Genomic DNA, 9,506 nt, shown 5'->3' with positions numbered 1-9,506 from the left:
GGTGTATCATTTTACGCCTATTATTGGTGCCTGGGAGGGACGCCTTCATGTGGTGACGCCGATAAACCCAAGGGACTCAGCTGCCTGTCGGTAAAAACGTCACTCAATTCGCTCCCTTTCCCCCAGATGCAGTATGGTGGCTACAGAAGGGAAGTTTAATCATGTAGTTCACGGGGCATATTCAGATGAAGCTAGGAGTAGCATTATTATTATTATTATTATTACTATTATTATTATACGGCCATACCACGTTGAGTACACCGCTTCCTGTTCGATCAGCGAAGTTATGCAACGTTGGGTCTGGTTAGTACTTGGAAGGGTGACCGCCTGGGAACACCAGATGCTGTTGGCATAACGTTCTCTCTACGTGTCAAGTGGGGTTGGTGGAGGATTAGTGCCCCTCCCTGTAAAACAATTAACTCTAAGCCCTTGGCCACCCCGTTTGGGATACATGGCGGTTGGCAATGAATGAATTATTATTATTATTATTACTCGTATTATAATTATTATTGGCTGTAGTAGTAGTAGTAGTAGTAGCAGTAGTTTGCTTCATACTACAGATACGTGGACTATATGCTAGGAAGTTCAAACAATTACTCCATATATCAATATTTTGCTCTTTTTTTCTTCCAGTATGAGGAAAACAACGGATCTGTCGAGGAATTACAAGCACTGTCAGAATTTTTCCAAGTAATTTATTCCGCCATTTTACACTCAGCTGAGAGAGAGAGAGAGAGAGAGAGAGAGAGAGAGAGAGAGAGAGAGAGAGAGAGAGAGAGAGAGAGAGAGAATATCAAGAAGATATCTGTGCTAGTTGTCATATTTTCATCATTTTACGCCTCAGAAGACAAATATGAGGAAAATAAGGGATGAGGCGACGGGAATGCAAGCAGAGTGTCAGAATTCCATCACGACACTGAATGGTTCGCCAATTTTACCCTCGAAAACTCGATCTTTGCCTTGTCAGCTCAAACTGGGCGGGTGGGCTCTGGAGGAAGGGATGGGGGGACAGGGGTGGCGGTGAGGAAGCGTGAAGGAGCGGAAGGAGGAGGAAAGAGAGAGTGTTAAGGAGTGGAGAGAAGAGGGAGAAGGGGAATTATGAAGGAGAGATGAAGAGAAAGGAGAGTGTGAAGGAGTGGAGGAGAGGAAGAGGGAGAAAGGAAATTATAATAGAGAAAAGGAAGGAAAAGAGAGTGCGAAGGAATGGAAAGGAGATGGGATATTATGAGATCGTGTAAAGGAGAGAAGGAAGGAGAAGACTGCGAAAGAAAGGATAGGAGAGGAAGAAGTGAGGTTATGAGATGGTGTGAAGGAGGGCGAAAGAGTGGAGAGAATAGGAAGAGGGAGAAGTGGAATTACAAGCTGATGTGAAGGAGAGAAGAATGAAAGGAATGCGAAAGGGTGGAGAGGAGAGGGAGAAAGGGAACTAGAAGATGGCGTGAAGGAAAGACGGAAGGAAATGACACTGTGAAGTAGTACATAGTACAGAGAGACGGAGAAGTGGAATTATAAAAGAGAGGAGACAAAAAGGAAAAAAGAATGCAATAAAGTGGAGAGAAGAACAAGGGAAATTATGAGAAGGTGTGAAGGAAAGCAGAAAGGAGGAAACAGAGGTGGTAAGGAGGCGTCAAGGAAAAGGAGGAAGGAAGGAAGAATGGGAAGGAGTGGAGACGAGAGGGAGAAGGAAGAGGGGAATCATGGGATGGTGCTGAGGTGAGAAGGAAAGAAAAGAGCATGCGAAGGAGGAAAGAGAGAGAGAGAAGAGGAATTATGGTGTGAAGGAGGGATGGAAGGAAGTGAAGGATGACAGACAGAAGGTCAAGGAGTAGAGACGTAAACGAGGAGAAGGAGAATTTTGAGGCTTTGTGATGGAACACGGAAAGAACGAGCGAAGGACGAGACACTACGAAGCATGCAGGAAAGGAGAAAAAGGGGAGAAGGAAAGAGAAATTAAGGGAGGAAAGAAAAAGATATGAAAGCGAGGGAGAAAGGAGGAGAGGAACGAGGGCAAAGAAGGAGTGAAAATAAAAAAGCCAGAGGTGAGGCGATGAAGGAAAGGAGGAGAGGTGGGTGGATGGAGAAAAACACAAGATATGAGAGAGAGAGAGAGAGAGAGAGAGAGAGAGAGAGAGTGATCTATCGAACTGATCTTTTCGTAGACAATTATTCTCGGTCTTTATCTTCTCTTTTCTACAAACGCTGATCCTTTTTTCGCATTCTTTCTGTGTAATTTTCTCGTTTCTTCCACTCCCCCCTCCTCCCCTCTCTCTCTCTAGGGCAATTTCTAAACTTGTCTAATTGAAAATGGACAAAGTGTAAGAAACAAATTCTCTCTCTCTCTCTCTCTCTCTCTCTCTCTCTCTCTCTCTTTCACTGTATATTTTTTATTACTTTTCATCTGAGTGTACTGTAGAGTTCGGGTGTTCGTATTTATATAAAGCATTAACAATAAAGGAAATAATAACACCCATGACAATAATCAACAGCAACAACAACAACAGCACCAATAATATTAAATAGTAATAATAATAATAATAATAAATAATAATAATAATAAAAATAAATTAATAAAATGATAAAAACAATCTAATTAACGATGTCAAGCCGTGTCTGTGTGCTTGTTCATTTCTTTCACGAGAACAGTAATAGATATCGACCTAATTCATTTTGGATTAGGTCGAGGTAAGTCCAGGGAGTGTCAGAAAAGGGAGGGGGGGGGGATGGCGATAGAGGGCGACGTGACGGTACGAAATTGTCGAAAATCGCAACTAACGAAAATGTCTGTCCGTATATTCGTTTGCTTCTTTCGCGAAAACGGTAATAGACATCGACCTAATTATTTTCGCACTAGGTAGGGGCAAGACAAGGGAGTGCTAGAATACCAAACAAAAATTTTGGCGACTGCGCGGGACGGGATGGCGCAACATTGTCGGGAACCGCGACACTCGAAAATATGCGAGGAGAATGATATTCTCGACTTTTTCATCAGAACTGGTCATTGTGGGTTCAGTAACGGTGTGGAAACAAAGACTATGGTATTTATACCATTTTGTGACGGTATGGCTATGAGTTAGTCCCGCAAATTTTTTCGGGCAAGGAGTAGTAGTAGTAGAAGTAATAATAGTAATAGTAGTAGTAGTAGTAGTAGTAGTAATAGTAGTAGTGGTAGTAGTAGTAGTAGTAGTAGTAGTAGTAGTAAAATAATAATAATAATAATAATAATAATAATAATAATAATAATAATGCAATAATAATAATAATTATAACAATAGTAATAATAAGATAAAGTATGGCAACACTTATTACAATAGCAGTAACTGATCATAATGAGGCGATGAATATAAATTATGTGAAAATAATAATAATAATACCAGTTTTACTTAAACTTTGCCTAAAATTGCCATCTTTCCATCTTGATAACTGAATTGCATGAAGAGATTAAGGTTAGAAAGTGATGAAAGTCACGAAGAAGTGCTGTAGAAAGGGTAAAGAGCAACAATTTTCATATCATTTTGTCACCGTGTTGCGTGAAATGAGCTACAATGGGACAAAAAGCTAGGTCAATTTAAGGTAAAAAGACTATAGTTAAGAAAGATGCTGATATTAACCCCTTTCTTCCACCGATCTTTTTTACATCACTATGACCATTAACAACTTCATTACTAACTGGTTATCTAAGATGAAGAAATAATTCATAGCTGTAGCGAAACTATTAGCAAGCAACAAGTGATCTGAATGACGAAGCTAATGACATTCGTTTCTAATCTATTCAATTGGAAGGGACCCTTGCTGGGATGAATAAAACTGTCTGGAAATAGAACAGATAATATGTAAATGTTGTCACCGCATTAAGGGTATTTGTGGCGATTATATCTAACCCCTTCTGTTCTATATGTTTTCCTTAAGATGCATAAAATAACAACAACAAAAAAAGACAGATTAACAGTCCAAAGCTCCCATGATTCACTCCCAACTGAGAAGAATCGTTTGGCGTCAAGAGAAACAGAAAACTAAATTAGTACCGAACACGAGATGTTTCACACGAGGGAGTTGATGGCAGCAAAGATGCGTCTTTCCCTACACATGGTCGAATACTAACATAGATTAGATGCTAGGTAGAACTGTGGACTGGAGTTACTGTGCGATACTGATAAGCAATTTATGTTTACTGACCTTGACATCTGATTATGCAATTATTCTGGTGGAGTCGCTGGGGCTCTCTTTAGTTCTCTCGAAACACTGTACGAGGGGGCGAAGTCACTGGGACTAAATAGCTTTGGGCCAAGACCAAGATTCAGATATTAGATGGTGTGGTAGATCAAACAGCACAGGAAGGAGTCTCTTGTACAGTCATGAACACTAATATGGGCGAAGGACAAGTTAATCGCACACGGCCTCCCCCCAGATCCCCCTCCTTACCCCCACCAAATCACTGTTTTGTTAGGCGGATGGACCGGTCTGAAGCTTCGCTCATTCTCACGAAACGCACACTTTTAACTCACTGAAATCCGGTAGCGTGTTTTGTTGCTTTACTCTTGCTGCCTTTAGACGATTTAATTCAGCTTGGTGGAATATCTCTAGCAATTAGGACGTAAATGAAAGCGCTAAAATTTGAATGGTCGCCCATAAGATGAAAAAAATCAATCGTATATAGCAAAAATTAAAGGGAACAGCACATCACCGGATTGAAGGGGTTGTTGCATATTATTATCATGTTATTTATTTTTATCATATTCCTGCTATTTTATCATTTAAATCATTACTTGTAGGAGGTCTCTTTAATCTGAAAAAAAAAAAAAAATCGTCGGTAGCAATGAGAATCATCTTTTCCATGTCGTTATACTGAAGGTTTTTGTTAAGTTGAATAAAATCATGTCTGACTTGAAGAATGAAATAAAGGCGCCATCATAGTTTACAGGGGTTTCAAAATCGATCATTAGAAGAGCCTCTCCGTCAGCTGAATACAAACGTCGGGGGACAGCAAGAAAAAGAAATAAAAAAATAAAATGGCGTTAAGTGGCAACAGATTTTTTCACCCCTTCCCCGGTAACACATTACTTAGGCAGCTGAGCCGCTAGTGTTTCTGTCAATCAATCAATCAATCAATCAACTCAATTAATTACCCTTTGCACTACACGATATCACCCTTAAGCTAAACAAAACAGGTATCGGCAAGAATCAGCTAAAAAAATACGCGATTGGTTTTACGGGTTTAAGGTTGCCCCAGAACCGTAGAGTGGGAATCAAAAGCCCTGTCGTCTCTCCCGCCTCTCTCTCCATGGTTTCATAAAAATCACTGCGGTAGACCTGCAGAAAACGACGCTAATGGCACTGATCCGAGGCCAAGTGAGTTCATCAGTGTCGGTTGCTGCGGATTCACCACACTGCATGGAAAGAAACGCTGAGATGGAACAGGACTTTAGATGCCGATTGTACGCACAACAAAAAAACTATCGTTACACCTTCTGCGCGATATAAAATGACACACGAATGAAGGTTTTTGATAACAGCCTCCTCCATTAGTATCCCTGCGTGTGTTTGTTGCATATTTATTATAAGCTATATCCATTGCTTCTCCCATGCATATTTCTACCTCGTCCTATTTGGCAACTCACCCACTGTCAGGCTTACCAACCCTAGCGAGACAGCCAGGTTGTTCAGTATGAAACACATCGGACCCCCTGTAATGATAGTTTTTTTGCTGTGTGTACATCAAATCATCACCTGTTGCACTCTTCACTACGATGATGTTTGTCGGATCTTAGACTCGTATTATAGACGGTTAAGGAAGCTCCCTAACACCTCCTCCTTTGCCATTTATTTTTGGATAAGGCTGGCAAATATCCTTTTGTACGTTATATGCGCAAAGTATGGCGATACTGGAAAGATTCATGCAACACAGAAGAGAACGGTAAGTAGTAATAAGCAAAATAAATCGATTAGGAAAAAGTGTTAGGGAGCTTCCTCAACCGAAGAGAGCACGGAAGTTATTATTACGACCAGGCGACATTCTTCCGTTTGATTCAGATTTTTCATACTGGAGGGGTTAGAGGAAGCTTTTATCAACATCCTCGCTATAAGGGATCGATCGTAAGATGAATAAAATCGTCTGGTAGCAGCATGAATAAAGAAAATGACGCCCTTTGGGTGAAGCGGAGGGATAAGCCTTCATTAACTTCTTCACTACAAGAGGTTTATCCTAATGTGGAAAATACTGGCCTGGTGACAACAAGCATTTTTTTTTTTATGGAGATCATCACTGTAATATGGTTTAGTTGAATTTAATTAGGATGGGCTTAGAAGATTTAGAAAAAGAAAACAAAATAGTTATATATTGTGTAAAAATGATAAATCCTTTCCCAGCGAGATTTCCGAAACTCAGTTAAGGGCGAACGAAATAAAACATGACGTCCTTCGCCTGAATTCGTCATTATAAAAACGCGTAAATTAGGCGATGGAGCGCGAGGAACAGCGGGCCTTATTTATAATTCGTGGCCCGGCTCTCTTGTATACCTGGGTAATTACCTGTCAACGCCGCCAACACCCGTGAACCGCCAATTAAAAGTACATTAAACATATTTACATAATTAATTACGATTTAAGCCTGACGGGAGAAGTGCCTGGGTTGGAATGTGGGGGGAGGGGGGGCAAGGTGGAGGTGGGATTTAAGGAGGGGGTTAAGTGAACGGGGAGAAGGGGGGGATTGGAATGGGTGGGGAAGATGATGGGATTAAGTGGGGAAGTGGGTGGGGCGGAGTGGTTGGGAATGGATAGAGGGATGGTGGGAATAAGTGGGGAAATTGGTGGAGGAGATGGTGAGAGTGAGTGGGGAAGAGGGTAGGAATAAGTGGTGAAGAGGGTGGAGTTGGGTGGGGAAGATGGTGGGAGTGGGCGGGAAAGAGAGTGGGAATAATTGGGGAAGTCGATAGGGTTGGGTGGGGAAGATAGTGGGAAAGAGTGAGGAAGAGGGTGGGAGTTGGTAGGCAAGTGGGTGGGAATAAATGGGGAAGAGGGTGGGAATGGGCAAGGTAGAGGGTGGGGATTGGGATGAGTAGAGTGGGGAATGGTCAGGGTGGGGTGTGGGTGGGGAAGAGAAATGGAGAGGTTGGGAAGAGAAGTTGTTGAAATAGGGGTGGGAGTGGGTAGGGTGACTGAGGAAGGAAGGAGAGATGGTCATGCGGATATGGTGTAGGGAATAGGTAGAAATAAAAGGGAGGGAGAAATATGGTTGGGAAGGGAAGATGAGAGTTGAAGTGGATGTAAGGGAGTAGGTGGTGGAGAAAAGAGTGAGATGAACTGGGAGAAAGGGGTGAGAAATGGATAAGGGGGAGTGAAATGAGCTGTAGGGAAGAAATGATAAGTAGAGGGAGAAGTCTTATGTGGAGGAAGGAGTGTTATGTGAGGGCAGGGGTGTATGTGGAGGAAGAGGAGAGGGAGGTGTTGAAGTGATGAGTGGGGAAGATGGAGAAAAGGGAGAGGATTTGAAGTGGTAGGAGCTGGGGGAGAATGGAAATGGTGGAGGGAGGGAGGATGAGGAAGAGAAGATGCGAAAGTGGATGATGGAGTGTAAGTGAGGATAGCTGTGGAAGAGAGCCAAATGTTGAATGCTGGCTGGTGAAGGGGTGGGTAAGGAAGGGGGGAGCGAGATAAAGGGGAGGAGGGATGGGTGGGGGGGGAGAGGAAGAGGGAGGAGGTGTTACGTAAGATGATTAACTTTTTATGAAAAGAAAAAAAGCCCCCTCCCCCCTAAAAATGGCTCCATCTTAATCCATTTAACATTCCACCAGCACTATAAGTGAGAATTGAATAAAATCGTCTGGCAGTGTGTGTGTGAGAGAGAGAGAGAGAGAGAGAGAGAGAGAGAGAGAGAGAGAGAGAGTTTTGTATTCAAGTCTTTCTGCCACCGGACGATATTATTCAGCCTAGAGACTTCTCGAATTCGGGTGTTTAAATATTGACTGCATTACTCACACTACACCGTCTTATTATAATCTTGAAGTCTCCAAACGATTTTATTGAGCAATGAGACACTTTTCAAGCTGAAGGAGTTAGATAAAGCTTTCATTTACCTTTTTACTAAGAGGAAAGTGTGTTTAAGACGAATAAAATCGTCTGACATTTACTAGAACAAAATGAATATAAAGTTCTTGGCCCGTCTTTACTAAGCTGAATAAAATGAACAATGACATCAAGAACTGAGAATAGTAGGTGCCCTCGTAGTGAAGGAATTTACCGCTTGAAACCGATTAAGTTACTTAATTTTTGTCCTGGCTCTTCAAGACGATTTTACTCAGTCATGGAGGGAATTATCCAACTGGAGGGCTTAGATACAGCCTTTCTTTACCCTTTCATAATCTGTCGTCTCCATTATACTGAAAGCAACCGTCTTCAGGCAGCAAGAATAAGATTGTATGGCATGCCCCCAGACAGGTTTATTCTGAAGGGTGTACGGGGACAGAGTTGGCTGTTACGTAAGTGGACGGTGATTAGCATTTTGTGGCAGGGAAGAAGGTAAAAACAAGTTCCTACCAGAGTCTTTAAATTCTGGCACTTGTGTGTGTGTGTGTGTGTGTGTGTGTGTGTGTGTGTGTGTGTGTGTGTGTGTGTGTGTGTGTGTGTGTGTGTGTGTGTGTGTGTGTGTGTAATTTCTCGAGAGGAATCGAATTAGAATCTTATGTAATGGTGAAAAGCTTCTGTTCAGTATGGTGATGCATTTCTTAGTTCAATTAAGCCAATACCAGACGATCTGACTTAGCCTGGGAATTGGCCGTATTATTCCCTGTCCACTTTAACTTGGTCTAAAACTACCATCTCTCCATCTTGAATCCTGAGCTGTAACAAGAGATAAACACAAGAACATGATGTAGAGCAGCAGCATTTTCTTTTTCTGGCACCGAGCTACGTGAAATAAACTACAAAAGAACAAAAACCTTGGCCAAGTTAAAGTGAATGAAGTATAGTGAGAGGATTAAAGGGGGCTCTATCTAAACCCGTCTGGTCACGATAAATACATACATTAATAAGTACATAAATGATAAATACATAAATAAATAAATAAGTCAACGAAGTGAACGAGTTAATTCAGATGTGTCAAGCAAAACACTCGACAAAATGACCCGAGAAATAAACAACCTGCCAATGATAAGTAACCCCTTCACTTCAACTTCAATGGCGTCTTTTCCATCTTATTCCTTGCGCTACCCACACGATTTTATTCAACTTGGGAGATATTTGTTCGAACTGTGCAGTAGGAGATAAGAAAAATGCTCCCCAACCCCTCCGCCTACCATACGTTGTTCACATTTCCCTTGGTCTAAAATTGCCATCCCTCCTTCATCAGTGCTGAATTATAACAACAGATGAACGCTAGAGTATGAGCCTAGTAACGAAGAAGTACTAAAGGAAGAATGTAGAGACACAGTATTGTCTTTTCATGACAGTGAGCTACGTGAAACAAGTTGCAAAATGACGAAATTTTGGGCCGAGTTGAAGTGAATGAAGTATAG

At 41.8% G+C, this 9,506-nt stretch overlaps 1 pseudogene; it reads left to right on the top strand.

Moving 5' to 3' along the window:
• Positions 1 to 233: 233 nt before the first annotated feature.
• LOC145405132 (5S ribosomal RNA) lies at positions 234 to 352 on the top strand (annotated as a pseudogene).
• The last annotated feature ends 9,154 nt before the right edge of the window (positions 353 to 9,506 follow it).

Source organism: Coenobita brevimanus, chromosome 65, assembly GCF_032717465.1.
Source record: "Coenobita brevimanus isolate Jiangsu-jjx chromosome 65, ASM3271746v2, whole genome shotgun sequence".
NCBI classification, from domain to species: Eukaryota; Metazoa; Arthropoda; class Malacostraca; order Decapoda; family Coenobitidae; genus Coenobita; species Coenobita brevimanus.
The sequence above is the reverse complement of the archived record's forward strand: the minus strand, read 5'-3'. Positions and strand labels throughout refer to the sequence as shown.